We start from the raw sequence: 16,600 nt of genomic DNA, 5'->3' as shown, positions 1-16,600 counted from the left end.
GCACCCACAGGCACTGAGGGGGGCTGCAGGAGGGGCACAAGAAGGCCCTGCAGCACTTGGGCACAAAGGCACAGCAGGTGAATGCAAGAAGGGAGCAGCAAAAGGCCAAGCTGAAGGCAAAGGCCAGGGCACAGTTCCTACAGCCCCTGAGGGATCAACCCCAGGGCCCAAGGGGGCCCCAGCACCCAGGGCACGGCTCGGCCACAAGCACCTGGCAGAGGCATTGCCCTCCTCGGCAGGGGAGAGCCCACCCAAACAGCCCCTGGCAAGGAACCAGGGCTCCAGCTGCAGGGCACAAGGACACTGCAAGCACAGACAGCAGCACCCTCAGGACCAGCAAGTCCACCCCTTGATGGACATGAATTGGCAGGGCTGTCACAGCTCCCATCACACCAGGGACCCTCCACACTGCAGCCCTTGAGAACATTCAGGGTGGGTCTGCATTGAGAGGAGGCATTTTCTGATGGACACAGGAGCCTCTCAATGCACTATGAATCTTCGACATATGGGGGGGAAAATGCTAAAAATATATTTTATTAGTGAGGAGTTAAGTCGGAAAGATGTGTGGTTTTATTCAACCACTATTGGTACATCTCGGAGAGGGATTTGAAATGCATGAATTTTGACTTGGTCCGAATTGTTATCATGATTTACTGGGAAGGGATTTGATCGCTAAACTTGGAATGCAAATTAATATTATAAAAGGTGATACAGAGGCCAGTACTGTTGTACCTTTGTGTCAAATGTCTGGCGAGGCCTATTCAGAAGTGAATCCAGAAGTGTGGGCAGGCCCAGGGAAATAGGGAAATTTAGATATGGAGTCTCTCCAAAGCACTCTGAAGCAACCAGGACAAGTGGTGTCTAACAGCAACACCCTATTCCAGGGGAGGGAAGGAAGGGGAATCAGACACAGTGCAGGTCACCGCCCCATGCTCAGCTCAACCCGCGCAGCTGTGGGTGCTTGTGAGAGCCTGGCACTGAAATGCCCTGAGCAGGAAGGCTTCAATATCTTCTGCTGACACCATGGCACCTAACAGGGGGGCAAAAGCAATTCTCACTGCTTCAGCAACCACTGGAGCAGATATCAAGGCACATTCTCCCACAGCAAGCTGAGCTGGCACAGAACCTGCCCTGGCACTTTGCTGCTGCCAACACCCAGCCAGGACATCGGCTCCTGCCTAAGGAGTGCCAAGCAGCACCACTGGTGGCCAAGGGGCCCATGCCAAGTGTCCCTGAGGCCACAAACAGCCGCCAGCACAGCTCAACACGGGGGGACCCCTCAGCCTGGCCTCAAGGGCTCTGAAGCCCTGGAGATTTGCACTTCCCGCCTGCAGCAGGAGCATGGGAGGCCGCCCCTGAGCCTGCCCTGAAGGCAACGCAGCAGCAGCCAGGGCTCCACAGCGGGCCAAGCCCCTGTGCCTGCCCACAGATCCTTGGCTGGAATCCTCTGCAATCCTGGCCACCCTCCTCTGCCATCTCCAGCCCCTGGGGCCAAGCCTTGCTGCCACTGCTGCAGCTTCAGCGCTGGCTGGGCCTGCACTGCCACAGCTGCTGGGGAACACCACGGCACAATTCCACTCTGGGGCTCACTGACACCCACACTCTGGGCTGCCTGCCATTGCACTGCTGCAAAATGTACCGATTTCGGTTCTTTTCAACCTTATTTCTCTGCTCAGGCTTGGTTTTCTTTGCCTTGGGGAAATGAATTTTAAAGGGTTTTTTAAGGGGTGTTACAGTGCTCAATGAAGATGAGTTTAGCACCTGAACAGACTGGGAACAGCACAAAAGACACCCACAGAGATAACGACCAGCAACAAAACATCAACATTGCCCAGCAGCAGGAAGAGAAGCTCCATTCCAGGCAGCCTGCAGAGCAGCTTTAGAAATGCAAATGAACACTGCTGGGCAAAGTGTGGACAATGCACCTGGGTCTCTTGCCCGGGGCAGGAATTGGGCTGATTCCCTCTGCCCCTCACCCCAAGCTCTGCCTGCTGGCACTGATGGAATTTGCACAGCTCAAGGCAGAGCCCAGGGGGAGGATATCTGACCCTGCAATAGAAACGGGTGAAGCTGCAAAGGGAAACAGCACATGGAGAACGTTGGGAAAACTTCACTATAAATAAATGGGAGGGGAATCATCCCGCTGCCCACTCCAACATGTGCTGTCACTCTCTGTGTTATGTAGGCTATATTAGAGCACTGGGGGTTTTTTGCTACCAAAAATTCAGGGAAATAGGCTGGGAATCCAAGGATTTGATGATTTAATTAGAGAAAAGCAGTCAATTGATGCAGCCCTGGCTGGAGAGAGCGCCCAAAAATAGGGAAAAGATGAACGGCCAGCAGAACAAATCCTACAACACCTTGGACCAGCCCCTGGGAACCCAAACCAATTCATATCAGGAGCCACAGAACCCATTTCTCATTTCAATGGCATCATTAGATTACAAGCTCTGCTCAGAATTATAACCAACCAGACAGCTCCAGCTCCTGACCTTCCTGCCGACCAATCCACTGAAATGAGGAACACAACACTTAACCATGGGATGGGATCAGATCATCTGTTAGTAGAAAAAAGAGGAGTTTCCGGAAAATTAATTGACACAAACTGCTGTTGGCAAAAAGATGAAAAAGGAAAAGTGGTGAAACAGATAATAAAGGAAATAAGAAAGTAGCTCATGTACGGATTCAAACGCGGAAAGGATGGGAATGGGACACGGTTTTGCGGCTCCCTGGCAGATCACGGGTTAAACGAATGCTGTTTCTCCTCTGATGTGCTGCAGCAACTCTCATCTTTTTACCGTGCTCCACACCTTGAGAGTGCAGCTCATTCAGCAGCTGAGCGAGAGGTCAAGGAACTTGCAGATAAGGAAGCAAAGGGCGAAACCACCAGCTTCAATAAATGTTACTAATTAACATGGATTGCTGCTCACAGAAAGTCCCGCTAAATTCCTGAACTTCCAGAAGAACAAGGATTTAACAGAGCCGTGAATATCGGCTGTTCTACAAAAGTGGGGATGCACATTAACGAGGACATGCAGTTGGCGGATCGGGAGGTCTGAACCTTCAAGGCACTTCAGCCAGTGCACAAAGGGAGAGGGAGATGGGCCGGGAAAATGAGGATAAAAAGGAGGCTGCGAACTACAACAATGGCAGAGAGCGCACGGCAAATGCCCCACGGCCTCTCCCTCTGCTCAGCAATAAAGTCACTTTTACAGGACTCCTCTGTCTCCTCCGGGCACAGAAACCTCCGGCCACGGGAATTCCCCGCACAGCCCCGGGCACGGGGCAGCCCCCTCTGTCCCAGCCACAGCAACCGGGCCGAGCCAGCGCTGCTCCGGCAGCGGCTCCTGCCGAGGCAGCGGCCGCAAGGAGACCGCGGGCAGCCGCTCCCGCAGCGCCCTCACGCCAGCGGCAACACGGGCCGGACACGGCACAACGAACCCGCCCGAGCCCCCTGCCGCCCCCGAGGCCCGCAGCCAGCCCCGAGCCCCCGCACAACCCAGCGCGGCTCCCACCTGCGCTGCGGCCGCCTCCGAGCTCCGCCGCCGCCTCACCGCGCTCCGGCCGCTGCCGCCCCTCACGGGACCGCACACACGCTCCGACAATGGCGCCGCTGCCCAGCCACGGCCGCCCTCAGCCCGCCACCGGGGCCCTGCTCCGCCCCGCTCCCACCAATCAAGCGCGCCACAAACACGACTGACGGCACCATCGCCCAATCCCAGCCAGGGGCGGGCTCTGCACACGGCACAGCCCCGCCCCACGTTCTCAGGGCCCCCCGGGCTGCGTGAGGGCAGAGCCGGAGCTGAGGAACAGCCCTGGAACGGGCCCGGGCCCGAGGGGTTTTGAGCTGAAAACACAAACAAACTTCTCCGCACCTCCCGCCACGGCTTTCCCGGCACTGCGGTTCCGGTGGCTCCGGCTCAGCGGGAAGCCCTGGAGCCTCACTTCTCCTCCCTCTAATTAGGAGCATCAGGGCATCGCTTTGATTTCCCCCAAAAAGGGAAAACCGCCCCAAAGCCCTGTGGATGAGTGGGGGAGGGGAGAGATTTCTGACAGAGAACTCCAAAAACTCAGAGCAGGATAATGAGAAGTAAGTGAAGAGCCTTAAATGCAGCTTTCCCCCACGCCTCCCTCCTTCCAGCTGCACCTCCTACCCCGGCAGTGCCGCAGACAGGGAATGGGGCCGGGCTCAGTTCATGCCCCGGGGCTTCTCCCTCTGCTCAGGGACAGGAGTCGTTCCCCTGCTGCACCCTGCGCTCTCTCCCACCGGAGACTTCTCCAGGAACTTCTCCAAGCTGAGTCCATCCCACGGGGCACAGCCCCCTCCAAGTGCTGCAGCGTGGGTCACTGTGCCCCGGGGTCAGTCCTGCCAGGACAGGCTGCTCCAGCGGGGCCCTCTGGCCACGGGGTCACAGCCTCCTCTCAGGCATCGCCGTGCGGCACCGTGGCTGCTCCGGGGGCTGCAGGGGGATCTCTGCATCCCCATGGATCTGCAGGGGGATCTCTGCATCCCCGTCGATCTGCAGGGGGATCTCTGTATCCCCGTGGATCTGCGGGGGGATCTCTGCATCCAAATGGATCTGCAGGGGGATCTCTGCTGCCCCGTGGATCTCTGTATCTGGCACCGCTAGATTTGGAGGCACCAGGAATAGGCTGAGCTCTGCCTGAAGCTCTTCTCACATTCCCCACACCCTTCCCAGCACAGGGAGGCTTTTACCACCTCCTCTCAGCTCCCCAGGCTGGGTTTGCAGCCCCTCCTCATGTGGGATATCTGGGCCTTGTCCTCCCCGGTGGAGATGGGAAAGGAACGTGGATGGATGAAGGACAGAATGAGAAGAGGAAGAAGCGCAGACAAGGAGAAGATGGGATTTGCCTCCATGGCAGAGGGAAGGGAAAGGAGATCCCCCCAGTCCATCACTGGCAGGATGGCGTTGGCAGTGAGGCTGTCCTGCAGCGATGCTGGGCTGGGAGATGGAGCAGCAGAGAGGGGAAAGGGGCAGTGATTCCTCCTGCCCTGCCTGGCTGTCCCAGCCTGGAGCGTCCTGGCGCTGCCAAGGCCCTTGGAGCGTCCGGCACTCTGGAGCCCAAAGCTCACGGCTGCTTTATAAAGCTGACAAAGTCGGCAGGATGGGTCTGGGTATGATCTGCAGCAAACTGGGTTTATTGGTACAGGAACAGGGGATGGAGCTGAACAGGGCCCAGGGACAAAGACAGGGTGCAAGCTGAGGGCACAGGGGGTTTTTATATGGGGTAGTGAGGGTGGAGCTGAGGGTCAGGGTCCAATGGATATGAGGGAAAATGGTGCAAAGGAGGGGTTAAGGGTCAGGTCAGCTAATAGGGAAACAGGGGCAGAGGAATGCAGTAAATTAGAGCCAATGGAGGGACAGAGAGGGAGAACATTCTAGGGACTAACCGGAGATGGGTAACAGGGGTTTAACTAGGGTAATTAGGCTAATGGGCCAATGGGGCAACATAACTTTCCATAAATCAGCATGTGCCTGCAGAGATCAATGGGAGAAGCAAGCTTCTCATCATAACCTTGAAATGTATTCTTGTTATTGGGGACCAGTCCTCCATGGGTGGGAGATTGAGACTCCCATGGGCCTCCACACCAGTGCATCTTCCTTTTCCTTGCAGCCTCCTTCTCCTCTGTCCAGACAAAGTTTAGGATTGACAAATCCTGGCTTTGGGGGAAGAACAATGGGTGAGCACCTTGGGTTTTGTGAGAAAGGAGCCTCACTCTTTAGAATTTTTGAAAGTTTAATAAGGAAAAATAAGGGACAAATCAGTAACAACGCTGGGTGCTTGGCGATGGTCAGAGGCACACCGGTTAACCACAGCAACTCTTCTTGTCTAGTTTCTCCAGTGTCTTGTTCAAATACATATTCATAATGGTTATACACATTCAAACATTTCTTTGAACTCATTTACATGCTCCAGGAATTCTTTACGTTGGTTTAACCCCCAACTTGCCGTTTTAGAGCACGTGCAGGAATCGTGGATTGCTGTTTTGAGGGTTGTGTGTCACTCCCTCACAAGGGCCCCTGTTCTGTGGTTTCAGCAGGTGACAGTTATTGACAGTGGAAGGGTCAGTGGCAGGGGTCCTCATCACATCCCTTCCTTAAATGTTATCTGACCACGCAGACGGTTTTAGCTATTTCCAGAAGTACTTTAAATGAACATTAGATATTTCACAAAAATATGTGTTGTTATTAATATTATGATTATTATTATTATTATTATTATCATCATTAGTATTATATTATTGTTGTTATTATTGTTATTCTATTGTTATTATTGAGTTATTATTGTCATTTATTTACAAAAATATAAGAATTAGTTATTCTTTCACAACTACAGCTACTTCTGCAAACGTTAACATTCTAATGCACAACACATGGCATTCACTTTAATATTTTTCAAAAGTCAAAACTATAATGTATGTTTTTCACACTGTCCACAGACTAAAATATCATCTATAAATGATGTGCTGAGGATACGAGCTACACAGGGCCACGGCATTGGCCACAAAAAGCTGACAAATTATACTACAGCAAAAGCAGTTAAAACTGATTACAAACTGTACTATATCAAAATGCTTGTGATTAAGGATGTTTTACAGAAGTCAATACCTAATAGCAAAAGCCAACACTACCTAGTTATTTATAACAAACCCAGGGCAGGTTTTTCCCTTGCATGGAGCACTTGGGCCTTCCCTGGGCCCCTTCTGCCCTCATGCAGAGCCAGTGGCATTTTCCAGCACACCCAGTTTGTAACCAAGAGCCGGGTGCAGCCGAGAAGGCTCCAAGCGCCTCCTTCCAGGCTGACTCTGCAGGTGCCGAGGCTGCTCTGGGCTCTGCCAGGGCTCTGCTGGGGCTCAGCTCTGGGCCAGGCTGGGCCCGCTCTCCCCTCACATTGCTCCGGGCAGCTGAGGCACAGCGGGAGAAGGAAGGGACACGGCAAGGCAGTTGATGGTTAAGAGAGTTTTTATTCAAACAACTGCCATAACAAACAGGCTGTCATAAGAACCATAACAAACAGGCAATCCCAACTACCCTAACCAACTAGTAGTGCTAACTACCATAACTAACTAGTTGTCCTAACTACTAGAACTGAAAGCTGTCCTCAAGTGCTTCATCTCCTCCGCTGCTCCCTCAGTTGCTTCGCTGCAGTGATCAGAGGGGTCAGGCTGGAGAGAGGCTTGGCTGATGATAAAAATGGGTGCTGTCCTGTCGGATTTTGGTGCTGTTTAGATGGTCTGGGAAAAGCCCAAAGATGGCCTTGGGCCCCCGGGTTCGAAAGGACGAGAGGAAGCTTCAGATTTGTTCTCGGTCTCGGTGTTTATTAATTGCTTATCTAAAAGATTTTCTCTTGGCCTGACAGAGTTCTGCTCAGCAGTCAGCCATGGGCACACACCGAAAGCCCCTGGGGCGGTCGTCTATCTTTATACCCGGAGTTACGTATACAATATTTATCATTTTTCTCCAATACCCTCTACCCTTATTAACCAGTGTTCCCCTAGTAAGGTCCAATCCCGGAGTGCCAACTCCACCACAGAAGATGGAGGTTTAGAGGAAGAAGAAGAAGGAGAAGGGCACGCCCCAATTCCCCCATCTTGCCTCTCTAGACCCCCCTGTACAGGGATCTTAAACCCTGTATCTCACACTCCAATTAACTTGTCCCTTCACCATTCACCCCAGTGAAATCCTCCCATCCTCATACTGATGTCATCTCCCATGTGGGATCAAAGTCCAGCCACCAGACATTTCTGGCAACATTCCAGGACTCCCGAGCCCCCCAGTTCTGAGAGACTGAGATCCCACATCTCCCCCTTCTGTTTGCACCAAAAGACCTTTTTTGCTTTTATGTGAAAACCCCCCAAAGTCCTTAGTTTCTTTTCATTTCTCTTCTGGGTCGTTTTTCGCAGCCCGAGTCTCGACTTCTGTCTGAGTACTCGTCTCTTTGTTTCTCGGATCAGCATTCTCGTGTTCTCGCGTTCGGAATGGCTTCACGTGCCGTGCCGACACCCACTGCAGACCTCGATCTGTGGAGATACAAGCGAAACCCTTTCCCCAAGTGATTAGTCTGAAAGGACCCTCTATTTGTCCGGTCTCTGGGTTCCTGATCAAAACTAAAGGATTTTCCCTTAGCTTTGCCTGTGTGTTGTTTAGAAAATGTCTCACGATCGGTGGATCAGGTTCCGAGGATGAGCTATTTAGGAAATTCAGCACATACAATGCCTTATTTAATTTCATGTGAGGTGTTGCCTCTGGCTCACCCCTTCTCTGTCTGTCCAGAAGGGATTTTAGGGTGTAATGTGTTCTCTCAATGATTGCCTGACCTGTGGGTGAATGCGGAATACCAAACGTGTGTCTGACACCCCATCTTTTCAGGAATCTGTCAAGCACCCTGCCTGTGTATGTTGGACCATTATCTGTTTTTATCTCCTGAGGCACACCTAATGCTGCAAATGCCTGCAGAAAGTGTCGGCAAGCATGGTCTGCTGTTTCCCCAGCATGTGCTGAAGCAAAGACTGCACCTGAGAATGTATCTACAGAAACATGAACATTTTTGAGCTTCCCAAAAGATGGGTATTTTGTGACATCAGCTTGCCACAACTGAAGACTTTGCAGCCCCCGCGGATTGGTGGCCCCGGTAGAAGAAGGTGGCTGCACAAGCTGACAGTCTGGACAAGCACTAATGATCTCCCTCGCCTGACTCTTTGTGAGACGAAAGGACTCCATTAGTGCTTGCGCATTCTGATGAAAGAACGCATGACTTAACCTTGCCTGCTCAAAAATGTCCGGCAGTGTTTGCAAAATGGGCATTGTCAACCTGTCCGCCCGAGCATTCCCTTCCGCTAAAAACCCCGGAAGTGTTGTGTGCGCTCTAATGTGTGTGATAAAATACTCTCTTTCCCTGCTCTCTAGCAGTGTTTTCAAGCTTGTCAGGTATGAGTATAAAACCTCATTACTGACTTCTTTCAAGAGCGAACCCTCCAATCTCTTGACCACACCCGCAACATATGCGGAATCTGTCACCAGATTGAGAGGCTGTTTGAACAACTGAAATGCTCGGACAACGGCTGCCAACTCCACAATTTGTGGAGAGCCCTGAACCATCCTCACGTCTGATTCCCAATCCCCTGTCGTTGAGTCTCTCCATGTGATCACTGACTTGTGTGTCTTCCCCGAGCCATCCGTGAACACGGTGATCCCGTCCAAAGGTTCTTCACTTATCTGTGGTTTTGCTCTATAGCATATTTGCGATTGCAGTATTCTGTGTTGGGGAAAGTGGATTGTGCAAGTTCCTGGGAACGCTAACAATGCGATTAATAGGTCTTTCGATTGTTGCATTGCCCAATCGAAGTAGTCTCGTTTCAGAGGTAACCTGATGACTGAGAATTCTCTTCCTGCCATTGTCAGCAGCCTTGTTCTCGCCTTTATGATGATTTGTGCTGCCATCTCCAGATCTGTGAGAATCGTTTTCGCGGGCCTGTGCGGTAGGAAAATCCACTCTATGATTATCAAAGAGTCCTTTTGCGATTCATCCCATTGGAAGATCAAACCATGGAACTGTGTTTTCTTCCCCAGCACTGCCAACTGAAAAGGCAACGATGGAACAAATCGATGGACCTGCCTTTTCTGTATCGCATCCGAGATTTTCTCCAACTCTTTTCTTGCTTCCGGTGTGAGTGTCCTGGGAGAACGAATGTCTGTGTCTCCTCTCAAGAGATCAAGCAGTGCTGGAATGTCACTATTTGTGATTCCCAAAACTGGTCTCATCCAGTTGATTTCTCCCAAAAGCTGTTGCAAATCATGCAAATTGTTGACCTTTGTGCTGATCTCCACCTTTTGAGGCTTTATTGTTTTCTCTGAGATTTTCCACCCTAGATATTTCCAAGGTGCAACCTCTTGAATCTTTGAAATGCTGATTTCCAGACCTGCCTTTTGCACCTCTGCGATCACACAGTCACGAGCTTCTTGCAGCTCCTGTCGTGTTGATGCTGCAATGAGCAAATCATCCATGTAATGAATGATCTTCGCCTTCGGGAATTTCTTTCGTGCTGGTGCCAAAGCTCGCGCCACGTACCATTGACAGATCGTCGGAGAATTTTTCAGGCCTTGTGGAAGACAGACCCAATGGTACCGCTGCAGAGGCGTTTCCCTGTTGATACTCGGGACTGAAAAGGCAAATCTCGGAGCATCATCTGGATGGAGTGGGATACTGAAAAAGCAATCCTTGAGGTCAATGACCACAAGCTGCCAGTCTCTGGGAATCATCGAGACAGATGGAAGTCCCAACTGAAGTGGCCCCATGTCTTCTATGACTTTGTTGATCTTCCTGAGGTCGTGTAACAACCTCCACTTGCCCGACAGCTTTTTCTTGATGACAAACACCGGAGAATTCCAAGGGCTGTCTGTTGGCTTGATGTGTCCCTTCTGCAATTGTTCTTGGACCAGGTCTTTCAAAGCACTCAATTTTTTCCGCTCAAGGGGCCACTGATCCACCCAAACTGGATCATCTGTTTTCCATGTCAGCTTCAGTGTGGCGAGTGCTGCAGTGACCCCTATTAAAAATCCATTTCGATCTTCGCGCCCCATTGTGCCAAAAGGTCCCGACCCCAGACTGTGATCGGCTTTTGAACGACAAAAGGACGAATGATCGCCGTCTTGTCTCCTGGTCCCGTGACAACGACGGAATTCTCACTTTGCAGACACAGAGATGCTCCCCCGATGCCTGAGAGAGAGCCCAATGGCGCGACCAAGCTCCAATTGCGTGGCCAAAAGATGTACGATATTACTGTTACATCCGCCCCTGTGTCGAGCATACCTCTGATCGATATTGTCCTGTCCCCACATGTCAATTGGCACGTGAGCGTGGGTCGGTCTCGACCTATGTGCTTCACCCATGTTGTATGTACTTCAACATGCTCTTTCATAGGGAGACCTTCTTCGTCGAAGATTGACATGAACTCTCCAAGTGCGTGTGGTGGCAATGCGAAGGCTCTTGCAACCACAGTATTTTCCGGTACAGTCAATGGTGGACGAAGCGCTCTTGCCAAAACTGTTAACTCTGTATTTTTGTCTGCTGAGACAACTGTTGGATAGACAATGAGCCCAAGAATACTGCACTTATCTTGTCCAATTATCAAGAAATCTTGTTTCTTGTATGAGTCCCCGCGGATACCTGTTGGTATCTCCGCATGACTTTCATCTAGAAAGCACACTAGTTTTGAAGCTGCCAATGCACACTGTGCCCCTGGTGGGAGGAGGTCTGGGTCACTGTGGAATCAACTGAGGGTTTTGCTGAGGGCATCTGCTTGTCGCTCACTGATGACTGCCCTGTCTGTTCTTGTGACACCGCCAGTACTTGTGTCGGAGCGCGCCGGGGATTTCTCGTGCTCAATTTCCCGTTTCCCGGATGCGGCAACGGATTTCCTTCCACATCTGTCCGGGAATAACATTCTTTCACAGAGTGTCTTCCTCTTCCGCACCGTGCGCAAATTGGTCTTTCCGCTCTCTGGGCTGGCGTTGGTATATGTGTCCGTGGGCAATTCCTTTTCATGTGCCCAGATTCCCCACATCCGTAGCACTGTCCTCCTTGGGGTCTGTTCCTTTTCTGCATTGCCGCAAGAACTTTGTTGATATTTTCGTCCTGTTGATGGAGTAATTTCTCGAACATCTTCTCCAATGTCTTGTCCTCTGATTGCCCTTCTGAGCATCCCTTTAGCTGTTTCTCCCATTCCTCTTTTAATTCATTCTTTACAATCGCTGCGACGTGCTGAGGCGTCCCCACCTTGCTGCATGCCTCCACCATCTCTGCCAAGGATGGCCGTCCTGGCATGGTGCTAATCACCCGTTGACAATCTGGGTTGGCATTGCCGAAAGCTAAATTTTCCAAGAGAGGCCTCTTCACTTCTTCTGTTGTCACCTGTCGATCCACGGCTTGCGTGAGTCGGTCGATGAATGACATGAATGGCTCTGTGGGACCTTGCCTGATGCAAGAGAACGGGACATCCGGAGCTCCTGTCGGCGTAATTTGCATGATTGCCAATCACGCTGCTTCTTTGATGTCGCTTAACACTCTCCGTGGAAGCCGCGCTGCTTGTTCCCCTGGATTGTCATCTGGAGGATCCCCTGCTAATTGCCCTTCTGTGAGGTTCGCATTCGGCCCACCTTGGTATCTGTTCCGCAACTCAGCAAGATATTTTCTCCACCTTTTTTCCCAGACAAGACTCTGTGTGTCAGTGAGGATCATTGCCACAATACTTCGAATGTCATATGGTGTGAGATCATACATAGAGAATGTCCCTCTTAATAGCTGTTTGAAGTATTGTGAGTTCAGCCCAAAAGTCTGAGCTGCCTTCCCTAAGTCTTTGAGTGTCGCATGACCCATCCTTTCCCACCTTGGATTCTGTCCCTGGGCATCATATGTCACTGGCATTGTCAAATCCCCTGATCCCGGGAATAAATGCTTTTCCTTTTCCAATGCTTCTCTGATTTGCCTCCAATCCATTGTCTTCACCGGCTCTTGAAACCCCTCTTCATCAGATTCCATTGGGATTTGCATGAATAATGGTGTTGTAGATGTCATCGGTGATTCATGGTGTCTCATTTTTCGCCTTGAGGTTTTTGGCCTTGCTCCTAAATCCGAAAAGGAAACTCAAGGATCCTGTTGATATTTCTTCTTCACTGTATCGAATGAATGCAAGAAGCTTTTTGCTGCTTCTGCTGCTGATAGCATCCATGTTGGGACACCTTCCGATGCTGTGATCCTTATGACATCTTCCCCTTGTAGCTGTTCTTCATCTGAGCTTTCATCATCTTCATGAAATCCCGAAGTGGATGGATAATCCCTTTGTCGTGTTAACATTGTCTTCTTCGAGGTGCTTTTCTTTTTATATATTGTTGGAAAAAATTGCTGCATTGTTGCAGTCTCGCCACGAGATGGCGCTGTGGCTCCGCCGAGCCGACTCGGCATGTCGTGCACTTCTGCCCTCCTGCCACTAGGTGGCGCTGTCACCGGCCTCCCTGGCTCGGATGACGGAGCAATCTCGACTGCCCCACTTCCTCTTCCTGCTCGGCGTCTCCCGTGAGGGGAAGGGACTGGGACTCCGAGGGTCTGAACCAAAGGCGCCAGATCTGGAGACGGTGTGGAGCCCCGGGACGTAGAATCCCTAACACGGCCCCTCCTCACCCGCGACGTCACAGGGGACCGGGCTCGGGTCCGCGCGCGTCCTACTCTCTGCGCATGCGTACTCTCCGAGCTATTTCCTGTGTCCCCCAAGCTGACGTCATCGTCTCCCCCCTGTTTCACCTCCGAGGTTCCAGCCCCTCGGTCTGTCCCAGAGTCCGACCCCTCCTCCTCTGACGTTGTGTTCGCCTCTCCCGCCGGCACCCCGGCTCTACCCGCGATTCGAGCTGACCGTCGCACCGGGTCTGACGTCACAACCGCGCGCCTCCTGCGTTCCGCCGCGGCGGCTCTCTGAGCCTGCACATTTTCCCTCAGCCCGCCTTCCGCGCTCGCCGCTTTCGCGCCCGTGTGTGAGTCTACACCCTGGTTTTTGCGAATTTCGCCCTCCGCGCGCGTCTCCTCATCCTCACCCGCGCTGCTCGCGTTTGCCGCCGCCGCCGTGTCGCCGCTTTCACCGCGAACAGGCCCCCCCCCCGATCCCTTATCTTCCTGCTCCCCCCCTTCTGCTCCTGACTCCTCCACACTCTCTGGAGTTTCAGGACGCCCTTGGGGTTTGTTGCATTTTTTGATCGGGGGTTTTAATATTTTTTCCTGCTCTCTTTTTTCGAGAGCCCTTTCCCCCTGGCTTTTCAAAGCCAGAGCAATTTTTTTCCCGGAGCTTTGCCGCTCCGCCCCCTTCTCTGAGGGTACCGCAGCTTCTCGCTGCTTTTCCAGTCTTTTAGACTGCACTGAAATACCTTGTAACATGATTCTTGCCGGCGAGAGTAGCTTTAACGCTGTCTCATCTTTTTTTGTTGCTAAAATATATAAATGCCTATTAATTTCTTGCCAAAACCCCACTTCGAACAGCAAACATGTCTCCGCAAGTGGATAATTAAGCCTTGCCCATAATAACAGCTGTTTTAATTCTTTCTTTGGGATCCCTTCTGTATATAATTCTGCTACACTTTGTAAGGTGGATAAGATTTCCCGTTGTTCTTGGGAGAGTGAGGCCCCCATGATTTATTTTGGCCTTCTTACCGAATCTGTCGTCAGAGTGGTCTGGAGGCTCTTGTTCTCCGTCCAGCAGATTACAAAAGATGGATCCAGAGGCGCCTTTCTGGTCCCAGTCCAGGCCGCTCTGCTACGAACTGTCTTCAGCAGAAGCTGAGAGATGGAGTTTCTCAGTGACTGCTGATTTTTGCAGCTTCTCCCGGCCGGTTTTTTCTTTTTCTTCTTTCTTTCTTCAGGCTTCTCTCCTCTGGAGTTATCAGTGCTGTTGTCTTGGCTCTTCAGCTCTTCAGGGCTTTTCCCCCCCCCGAAAGGTTTGGTGGGAGATAGCCCGCACAGCGGACGCCAGTTGTCGGATTTTGGTGCTGTTTAGATGGTCTGAGAAAAGCCCAAAGATGGCCTTGGGCCCCCGGGTTCGAAAGGACGAGAGGAAGCTTCAGATTTGTTCTCGGTCTCGGTGTTTATTAATTGCTTATCTAAAAGATTTTCTCTTGGCCTGACAGAGTTCTGCTCAGCAGTCAGCCATGGGCACACACCGAAAGCCCCTGGGGCGGTCGTCTATCTTTATACCCGGAGTTACGTATACAATATTTATCATTTTTCTCCAATACCCTCTACCCTTATTAACCAGTGTTCCCCTAGTAAGGTCCAATCCCGGAGTGCCAACTCCACCACAGAAGATGGAGGCTTAGAGGAAGAAGAAGAAGGAGAAGGGCACGCCCCAATTCCCCCATCTTGCCTCTCTAGACCCCCCTGTACAGGGATCTTAAACCCTGTATCTCACACTCCAATTAACTTGTCCCTTCACCATTCACCCCAGTGAAATCCTCCCGTCCTCATACTGATGTCATCTCCCATGTGGGATCAAAGTCCAGCCACCAGACATTTCTGGCAACATTCCAGGACTCCCGAGCCCCCCAGTTCTGAGAGACTGAGATCCCACACTGTCCAAAGGATACAAAGGAAAGAAATGAACTGTTACTTTCCAGAGTCAAGTTCCTCACAGGCTCTGTTGCAACAGGACAAAGGGAAATGGTTTGAAACTCAGGAGAGGGAAGCAGGCTCAGATTAGATCTAAGAAAGAATTTTTTAACCAGCAGAGTAGGGAAACACTGACAGAAGGCACCCAGAGATGTGGGAGGTGCCTCCTCCCTGGAAACATCCAAGCTCAGGTCAGGCAGGGCTCTGGGCCCCCTGAGCTGCTTGAAGATGTCCCTGCTCGCTGTGGGGCACCAGGCCCAGATGAGCTCCAAAGGAGCTGCCAAGCCACAGCAGGCGAGGATTCTGCTTGCTCTGCGTGTGGAACGCAGCCAGACTGGAGACTGTCGGAGGGGGCCCCACAAGAAAACCCTTCCCTGGCGCTGCTGCTTCCCCTGCAGCCCCTGGCCCTCAGCTGCAGCAGCTCCTGGGCAGCCCAGCGCCGCTCCTCGTCCGGCTCCAGGCTGCACTCGAGGCAGTCCCGCAGCAGAGCCGACAGGCGCCGGGGCTCCTGCAGCTGCGGGGTCCCGTTCTGCCGGGTCAGAGTGCGAGCCTGCAGGGAAAGCAAACTCAGCGCTCTGCCAGCTCCCTTCACACCCACACGGGCTCACATCCACCCCGGGGCCTCAGCCCCAGCTCCAGGGGCACTTTCCTCCCTGCCACAGATGCTGCTCAGAGCTCATTTTGCTATGCCAGCAAAAAACCCAAACCCTGGGGCTGCCACAGCCACTGCAACATCCAAATAATCTCGCCTTGAGAGCCAGTTTCATTGGCTGACTCTGTCAGTAGGAGCCTCCATCAGAAATAGCACATTTTGCTTCTCCAAACGTGGACACCAGCTTTACAGGCCATTTTCCTTAGTCAGTGTGGTCTGCCTGTGTTATTTCAGAGGATTCTTTCATCAAGAGCATCTCTGCAGTGCCACTGACACTCAGAATCTTCGTCTGTGTTGAGGCAAGAGTCCTTTGGGAATTCCCTTCCCATGTGTAGAAACCTCCAGCTGCTGGTCCCAGTGCAGGGTCCCCCTGTGCTCACAGGCCTCTGCAGACACTGCAGAATTTGCCTCTTACCATGGCCGCCGTTTCCCTGAAGTAAGGAGGTTCTCCTTCCACCATCTCGATGGTCACAATGTCAAAGGCCCAGATGTCCACCTTGGGGCCATAAGGAGATCTGGTCACAACATCTGGGGCCATCCAGTGAGCAGTGCCCACCATGGAGCTGCGCTGGTCCTGCTTAGGGCTGAGCTGAGCGCAGAGGCCAAAATCACTGAGGACAGAAACAAACCCTGTCAAAGGCAGCTGGAATGAGGAAACCAAGCACCAAGATTCCCCACTCTCAGTCTGAGAGTGCAGTAGTGAAGTCAGCTGGAAAAGCCCTCAGGGCTGTAGCCAAGGAAAGATGGAACTGGACCCTTCAAGAAACCGTCAGCTTTCAT

The 16,600-nt window shown here is 52.0% G+C and overlaps 1 pseudogene; it reads right to left on the bottom strand.

Annotated features, from left to right (window-relative positions):
- The window catches only part of LOC128949489 (serine/threonine-protein kinase PAK 3-like), a 162,284-nt pseudogene that overhangs the window by 137,482 nt on the left and 8,202 nt on the right, over positions 1 to 16,600 (bottom strand).

Source organism: Melozone crissalis, unplaced genomic scaffold (assembly GCF_028551555.1).
Source record: "Melozone crissalis strain CALT ecotype California unplaced genomic scaffold, PUWL_Pcris_2 ptg000244c_1, whole genome shotgun sequence".
NCBI lineage: Eukaryota > Metazoa > Chordata > Aves > Passeriformes > Passerellidae > Melozone > Melozone crissalis.
This window is presented reverse-complemented; position numbering and strand designations above follow the sequence as displayed.